Source organism: Cenococcum geophilum (genome assembly GCF_001692895.1).
Source record: "Cenococcum geophilum 1.58 unplaced genomic scaffold K441scaffold_18, whole genome shotgun sequence".
NCBI lineage: Eukaryota > Fungi > Ascomycota > Dothideomycetes > Gloniales > Gloniaceae > Cenococcum > Cenococcum geophilum.
In genome coordinates, this window is record NW_027137576.1 from 196,461 (window position 1) to 205,766 (window position 9,306).

Genomic DNA, 9,306 nt, shown 5'->3' on the forward strand with positions numbered 1-9,306 from the left:
CGACTAATTAACGCGGCGATGAATATTAACTAAGTAACTGTTAGGGACGTAAATCTGCCGCTATATGCCAATAAATTTTCTAAAAAGTTTGTGGGGTATAAGGTTATATCTCTAGTAGACTTCTTCTCTAGCTATAACTAATTAGAGCTAGATATAGAAAGCCAGAACCTAACGGCTTTTATAACACCTTTAGGACTTTTATAATAAACGACGGTACCTATAAAAGGTATAAATTCTATAGCCTAGTTCGTGTAGACGATTACTAAGATCTTAGAACGGTATATCCCATACTATACCTTACTATTTCTAGATAATATTATAGTAAAAGGCCCATAGATAGTATATAATGGGGAGGAGAGCCTTTTAGGCGTACGTAGATACATTCTAGAATATATTATATAGCTAAACAGAGTACTTGCCAATTTGGAATGAGCTAGGTGTACGATCTTAAGCGTAAAGTCTTATTTCTATAAAGATGAGATTATAGTAGTTGGCTACCGCTATAATAGAAAAAGGCAATATCTAGAAGAGTTAAAGGTTGTAAAGATTATTTACTAGAAAGACTGCGAAGATATTATATCGGCCTAAACGTTCCTAGGAGTTGTTATATATTACTAAATATAGGTAGAAGACTTCGTAATTAAGGCAGAGCCAATCTTCTAACTACTATAAGTAAATGTTCCATTTATATAGGGCATAGAGTAGATAGCCGCTATAAAGACTTTAAAGCATGCAGTCACTACTATACCTATATTAGTTTAGCTAGATTATAATAAAGGGGCTAGGCTAATTATTTTTGCCGTTAATAGATACAAGAATAGATAGGAGTGCGGCCTTATATAACTGGACGTGTAAGGTTATCGTCACCTATATTGATATAAAAGCGGTATCTAGTTTTAGGCGGAGCAAAAATATAACTTAGGAAAGCTTAAATATCGGGCGTTACTATATACGTTAAAGAAGTGTTGCGTATACCTATATAGCGTTCGCTTTACAGTAGAGATAAATATAAACACCCTAGTTATATAGCTAAATTGTGCCGCTACTAATTTACCTAAAGCCTTAATGATAAAATAGCTAGTATAGATCCAGCTATAGGACTTTAATATTAGACATATACTAGGGAAGAAAAATAGCCTAGCTAATAGACTTTTATAATAGCCGCCTAATAGTAAACAACCTAATAAGCCGACTAAGGATATTAAGGAGTTTATTAACTGTAAACTAAGTGCCTTAGAATATATAGCTAGCCCTCTTAAAATGGAAGCGGATCTGCTATTAGAAGACTTATATTTAGAGGAATCTTAAAAGATTGCGAAGTGGCTAGTGACCTTATAATGGCTAAAAGAGATAAATATTAAGGAATTTAAAAGGTTTAAGCGGTATGCGCTAAGGTTCTTAGTGCGTAATTAATAGCTCTTTTGCTAATAGTTAAAAAATATACTAATGCGAAGGGTAGTTAATAGCAAGGACGCTTAGCGGGAGATTATTAAAAGCCTTTATAATTAAAGCAGATATTATAAATAAGAGGGAACGTATTAAAGGGTCTTAAATTAATATTAGTGGCTAGGGCTATAGGATTAGATATCGCGGCATATTAAGTTGTATTTATAATACTAGGAGTAATAGCCGGGATAGAAAGAAGAAGCGATATACCCTATATAGGAGTCCACCTTATAGCAATAAGTAGTAGTAGATATTACGTTTATACCTCTAAGCCGTCTTAGATTCTAGTACCTAGCTATTACTTAAGAATATATATCTAGATAGGTAGAAGCTCGCGCCCTTTAAAATAAGGATATAAAAAGTATAGCAAAGTTCCTTTATAAAGATGTTATCTGCTAATAGGGAGCATTTAAACAACTCTCTATAGATAGTAGAGGAGAGAATGCTAACGTTACTGTTGCGCTTGTAGAGCTCTACAATATTAAGAGGGTTATAGCTTCTACTTACTACGCTTAGGCGTAAGGCTTTATAGAGTGAGGCCATAAACCTATAATAGACGCTTTAGCGAAGATAGATGGCTTATAGCTGGATAATCTTTATACCATTTTGTGGGCAGATAGGACAACTATTAAGCAGCCTATAGGAATAATACCGGTAAGAGTTATATGCGGATATAAGCATGTCCTTCCTATTAAACTCTATATACCTACTTAGTAGATACTGCCTTAGTAAATAGTCCGGACTACTATAGAGCTACTAGCACTTTATATAAAGTAGTTTAACTAAAGAGACGTAAATATAAAAGAGGCTATCGCGTATATAAGACGACTAAGGGTAGCAAATAAGGAGTACTTTAATAATACCTACTATATTCGCCAGAACGGATTTAAGGTTAAAGATATAGTTATGCTTTATAATATATAGCTTAAGTAAGACTATTCTAGCAGTCGCAAGTTAGATTTAAAATGGCTGGGCCCGTTCCGCGTATATAAGAGTTACCCTTATAAAGGATGGTACTTAATTAAAGATCTTAACGGTACGCTATTCCGTAATTAAACTCTAGGGAATAGATTAAAGAAGTTCTATTAATAATAGATGTCTAAGGTCCGCTAGGAAGACTTGCTTAACTAATTAAGCGGAACTATGCTATAAGAAATAATAGTAGAGCCAGAACCTAAGGAGGATATTATATAAAATCTACTAGTATCGCAACGCTATATAGTTTAAGAAGTGCGCGTTTTAGAAAGATTATTTAACAGAACTAAGTACGAAATATTTAACTAGGGGATAGTCAAGTTCTGAGGTAGGGGAGGGGATGTAGATAATAGCTGTTTATAGGAATCTAATATATGGTAGTAGTAGGGTAAAAACAGAAGAATATTTACGTATAACTATTTAGTATTGTTTACTGTAAAGATATTAGTTCTGCTTACCGCCTTTACTAAGCTAATAGCGATTTTTTATCCTGGGGATAGAAAATTATAATTAGTCTATTTAACGATTAGAGCTAGCAGAACTTTATACCGCTACCTAAATTTAATAGACTATTTAGATTAGAAAACCCTATTTAGAACTTTACCTTTTTGCCCTTAATAAACCTTAGACACAGCTGTAATTAGTTAAAGTCATAAATTAAACAGAATTAGTAACAGTATATTTATTATATCTTTATCTAGTAGACCTTTAGTACTATATAAAGGAGCTAAGTAATAGATTAGTGACGTCCTTATAGAAGTTAGAGGCTTTATAGTTAATTAGCGTTAGGTAGTGCTCCTTTAAATCTATAATAAGATTCTACTCTCTTAAGAAAACTACGCAGATGCTGCTAGTGTAGTAGTTAATTTTGTTAACTAGGATAGCGGGCTATAAGTATCTTTAAAAAGGGACGCGTTCTTATTAATCTTTAAGGATATCTCTAACGTTAGTAAGATAGTAAAAGATTAAAGAAATTAGTGTAATAAAGCTAGAGAAACTATCCGAAAGTCCTAGGGATAAGGTATTCTTAACGGTTTACTTAAACACGCGGTCTTCTACTACTTCCTTTTTACCGCCCGAAAGCTTACCGTCCACTTACTTTATAAAGTAATGGCATAAGTTAATAAGGCCCTAATTAATAGGCTTAAACATCTAGGACGCGGCATTAAGAACACTACTTAACTATAGCTAACTGATTTTACGCTCGCGCTAAAGATGCTAGAAAGGGCAGTATTAGGCTAGGTGGTGAATAAGTATGGCTTAGGAAGATACTTAACTAGCTTTCTTATTCTAAATAAGGACCTACCGCTAAGAAGTAGGAGACTAACTACTGTAGGACTAGAGGTCACTAATATTGGAATTAGATAAGTAGGAGAGAGCTTAGCTCTTATACTATAAATATATTTATAATATGCTTCTAACGTAATAAATCCCTTAGCCTTTTAGCCATTAACACCTGTTTAAGGAGGAGGCGTTAGCATTATACTAAGTCTGTCCCAATAAGGATTACCTATATTAGTTAACTTGCCTTTATTATCTATAAATAAGAGCATTCTTACTGCTGGAACGCCTATTAGCTTGCCCTTATAGCTGCTAGTATTTTTATTAAGAAGGAATCCAAAAAGAGGGCTAATAATTGCTTACCCGGAAGTAGGAGGGCTAGAAGTAGAATTAATATTTAATAAGAATGTTATTAAGCCGGGAGATAATAAGGAGTATATTAAGGAGGCTGCAGATACTATAGCAATACTCTATATAAAATAAGGGTATAACTGCAAGGATAATATACCTACTTATCTTAAGGCATCCCTAAACTAAACTACTAAAATTAAACTAACTAAGGTTATAAAGCTCTTACGTAGTTAGTATAGGGCAGCTGGTTCTAATCTAGAGATATATAAGATCTGCTAGATATATACGTAAGCCATAGGAGGACGTATAGGTTTAGTAATAAAGGGTTTAAACTATACCGTACTGTGTTATAGACTCCGTTTAATATATTGCGCTTATAACTACCTTAGCACTATAAAGACTAATCCTACTACGTACTTTTGGTTTAGAAAGGCTTATAGACCTCTAGTTCCGTCTAATTCCTTAGGACCGTATAAGTTTATTTTTATAACTTAGCGCTAAGGTTTTTATACAATAGAGAGGCTTTACTTAATTAGATAATATTACTAGAAGACTAAGAAGTGTAGTAGTAAGAAGGATCTGTAATTTCGAATATGTTTAAATAGTAGTAGGATTTTAATATCTTGGCAATAATTGATAAGGAAATGCGTATATACCGCCACTATTAGCGTTTAATTAATAGGCGGCTAAATTATAGTTGGTTAAGAATAATGGTCTATGGTCTTTACTAACAGCTAATGAGATAAAACCCTTAGTATTATTATCTCTATTACGCTCTTAGACCTAACAGCTAGTGGTAACTTATTTTCTACCCTTATTATATAAAATTCGCGGTTAAAGAAGACTCTATAGCTTTCCGCCATATTAACATTAATATTCCCTCGCTCCTTAAAAGTGGACACAGTGCTAATATAATTTAAGGGAGCGTTTCTCTAAATAATAAGACTAAGAATAACTGTATAATTATTCTACCTAATATACATTACTACCTAGAATTATAGTGGGAGGATCTTAAGGCGTAAGGGTTAACTAAGGGCAATAGATTTATTTATAAGATCTCTAACCAAAACTGGACCACTAAAGACGTAGAAAAGTATGCGACTAACTAGGTAGCTTAGCTATACGAGAAAGGAGATATGCGTATAACTATGTCTTACCTTCCTTATAGAGCAAAAGGACCTTTAACTAGAACTCGGCGAATAATACTACTATAGTTTATTAGTATTTAGGACGATTATAATAACCTTAAGGTTACTAAAGGAGGTACTTAGGCAGAGTTGGTAGATACGCACTAAGACTTAAGAGCGCCGCCCCGTACGCCGTCTGGATATGCTAATCTCTACGGCGCAATTCTATATTACTTCCCTATAGTAGTTAAGCTTATAGCTGCCAGCGCTTTATCTAACGCCCTTTTCGGTAAATAACGATAGGATTCTCTAGTAGTAATTTAAGATTATAACCTTCTTCTTAATAGTAACGGGAACGAAGTTGGGAAATAGATATATTTTTACCGTTTTAGGGCCGTCGAGAATTATAAAGATACGTTTAAGCTAATATATATAACTAAGATGGAACGCTTTAATAGCCGCTTTTACTTCTACTGTATTAATAATGGAATCGATTCTTTAGCTATTACGGTAAATCTAAGTAGAGTGCCCCTAGTTATTATAGAAGGATAGAGTTATATAAAGCTGCTTAAAGAATTATAGGACAGAACTAAGTAAATAGAAGGGTGTAAAAGAGCTATATTATTTAAGAGCCGCCAGTCTAAAGTCTCTCTTACTACTTAGCTAAGTATACGAGAATGGTCTCATTTAACTAGAACGGAGTCTCCTTGTTTACTATCTTGGGTTTATAGTAAGGGTAAGGAGTGTATATAATTACCTACCGCGCCTTTGTTTTAAAGATAAGGAGTTTTAGAGTTTCGGAAGTCGTTAGGGGACAACGACTTAGGTAGGGGAGGTATATAGTAGTGTGATTTGGGCCCTAGATTTAACATCTAGATTAGGCATAGCTTTGGGAGAGCTTAGGCCTTTTATAAGTTATATAGATTGGTCTAAAGCCCTTAAAGTCTTTAATAACTTAGGTGAGACTAACAGATACACAATTTTCCTTTAATATATTCTTTTCTTTCTCTTCTTACTACTTAATTCTAACTGATGGTAACTAACTAATAGACTAACCGACCGACTAACAGACAGCACTAAGACTTTCCTATCTTAGAGAAGTCGTACCCTCCTATAGTACTAGGGCACTACGGGCCGTTTTTAAAGTATTTATAATCTGGTTTAAAGAGCTTTTAGCTTTATACCGCTTAGCTTATACCTTAATTTAATAAAGGCCTTGGTTAATAGCTAGGCAATAGTCCATAAGTACCTTTAGCGCCTATATAGTAGTAAAAACTAGCAGTATAGCGCGCTATAGGTTTAGGGTAAGCTTATTAAAGAGGTCTAGTATTAAGTCTTTATAGGGAATTTAGGCTTAGCCGGCTAGGTATAAAAAGTAGGTCTAAAAGACTAAAAAGGTCTCCATCGTTTTTATATTTAGGCTTTTATAATTAAGGCGGGCGTTTTATACCTCAAAAGGGTCCTTATAGATAAAAGACAAGTAGTTAATTATCTCTTCTCTAGAGAGGAAGGGGTCTATTAAGTCCTAGGCGTATTACGGACGTAGATGCGTTTATATACCCCTACTAGTACGGCTAAAGACATAGGCTATTTTAGCTTAAATAGTAGGGAAGTAGTCCATATTAACTTTAAGCTTATCTTATAGTTAAAGCTTCTAATTATTAAATAAAAGGTTACTTCCGTCTATAAATAATAGGGGGTCTATAACCTTCGCGGACCGCGACAATACTAACACTATACATTAGGCCAGGGCCTTAAGGACTATAGCAAGTCTATTTAATAGGTTATTACCAAATATAGGGGTGTCTCTAATTTTAAGCAGTTCCCGTAGCCGTTTAATTTTAATATTAGCTACTATAAGTTCCACCTAGGGGGTTAGGATATTAATTATTTCTTCGTCTAAGGTATTTACAGGTCTTACAGCTGCTTTGCCGGCTACTATATTTCTTAGTATAGTGGTAAAAGTATTAGATAATTCCGGGTAATTTCTTTAGAGGTTCTGGTCCATGCGGGTCCTTTAGGTTATATTTAGACTTGCGGCTAACAAAATATCCTATTAAACCTATTAAATAGATAGGGTGTTAGCTAGCAGGGCTGTTTATTAGACAGCTATTATAATAGGGCTTAGCAATCTAAAATTTTCTAATAGATAATATATACCTATTATACGACCTTATTAACATGGCCTACCCTAGTAAAATTCTATCTAATAATCTTTACAGTAATAACTCCTTTAAAAGTAATATACCTTCTACTCTTTTAAGCCCTATTAAAGCCGATGCTAATGTAAGCTTAACCTTAATACGTTAAATAACCGCGTTCTCTAAATCCTACTCCCTAATCTACAAACATACTTATATAATAACGGCAGAAGAAAAAAAGCAAATAAAGAAGAATTACTTTTGTAAATATTGCCCTCTTAAAGATCTAAAAGGATATTACGCCTTAACATAAGGACTATAACTTTATCTTAAGAAATATAAAGTTTAATAGAGTCTGGAGGAGAATAATCTACGTATAACAATAAAAGATAAGGCAGAAAGTTCTATTTAATAACTATACTAAAGACTTTTAGTAAAGGGAGAAATATAAGGTCTTAAGGGCGAGGTTCTAAAGCGTATAGGATAGAAAAACACTATAAAATAAGCACTTTTAGATCTTATTATTATATAACGGCTTCTATTCTTATATATAGAATAGAAGGAGTTTTATACTTTTATTAAAGCATTAAATTAAGAAGCACCTTTATTCGTCCCTAAATATTATTTAACAATATTAGACTAGATCTCTAAGTACTTTATTAAGAGTTAGGATATTATATAAAGAGCACTTTAATCTATAAAGATAAATATCTATCTTACCGTTAATATCTAGACCTATCCTAATTATTCTCTTCTCCTTAGAATCTATGCCAGCTTTCTTAATATCTAGGGTAAATACCGGAATATTTTAATTGCCCTTTATACGGTATATAGTTAGAGTAGTATAGATTAATAGGAGGTACTTTATTCTGTCCTTATTAAGTATAGAATTGTAGTAAAGATTAGAGCTCTTATTGGCGACAATGCCGGATTAAACAATATTCTTTATTATACGATAGGCTAATGGCTTAGGCTTAAATACAAAATTACCTAAAACGCAACGTATTAAAGAATTCGCTACTAGGGGTATGTTATTAATCTTATTGTCTAGGCCTTCCTATTTAAATTAAAGAAGGATAAGAAGCTTATAGAGTTGTATAATAAAGAGGATTAGGATTAGGAAGAAGCAGAGGATAAGGAAAAGCCCGTACGACTAGTACCGTAGCTAGCAATAGCGAAAAATAAGAGAGAAAAAAAGGGCAATTAACTAGAGCTATTATCGGCTAAAAGAGGCAAGAATATTTAAGATATTATAGGCCCTATTGGAAAGCTTTATAACCTTATTATACATATCTATAAATTAGCTAATCGTATAATATAGTTTAAAGAATATACACTTAAGATTATTCCTCTTAATAATTATAAAAGATGGAATAGTTGGTATAATATATTAAGTGTAGCTCTAAAGGATAGAGTAAAGGCTAGGCTTTAACTCTATATAGAATATTACTAGGATAGTATCTTAAAAGAAGATATCCTTATAATAAGTAAATGGGTATATTTTTGTACAATTTATAACTTCCTTTAATCTTTCTATAAAGCAACTCTATTTCTTTAGGGAGATTATATAATGCTAAAAAGGGTTCTAGAATTAATTAATATTTTTAAAAACTAATATAAGACGCATTAGTATGTTATACGATACTCTTAACGTTTCTTTAGCTAATTTTTTCCTACTAGGTAATAGCCGCTAAGGCTAAGAATAAGTTTATAGCACTTTAACTCTAATACGCTAAGGGAAATCTTATAAAGTACGTTAAGAAGCTAAATAATTCTCCGTACTATCTAGTAGCACAAATTCTTAACTTATAATATTATACGGCTTTCCTTAAAGATAAGAATAACCATATCACAATTAAAGGAGAGAAATAGCTCTATACTATATAAAAGCTTACCTTTCACCACACATGCAACCTTACTAAAAGGTAGCGCCGCACTTCAAAACTTACGCATACCCATCTTACCACCAAAAACAATCGATTTTC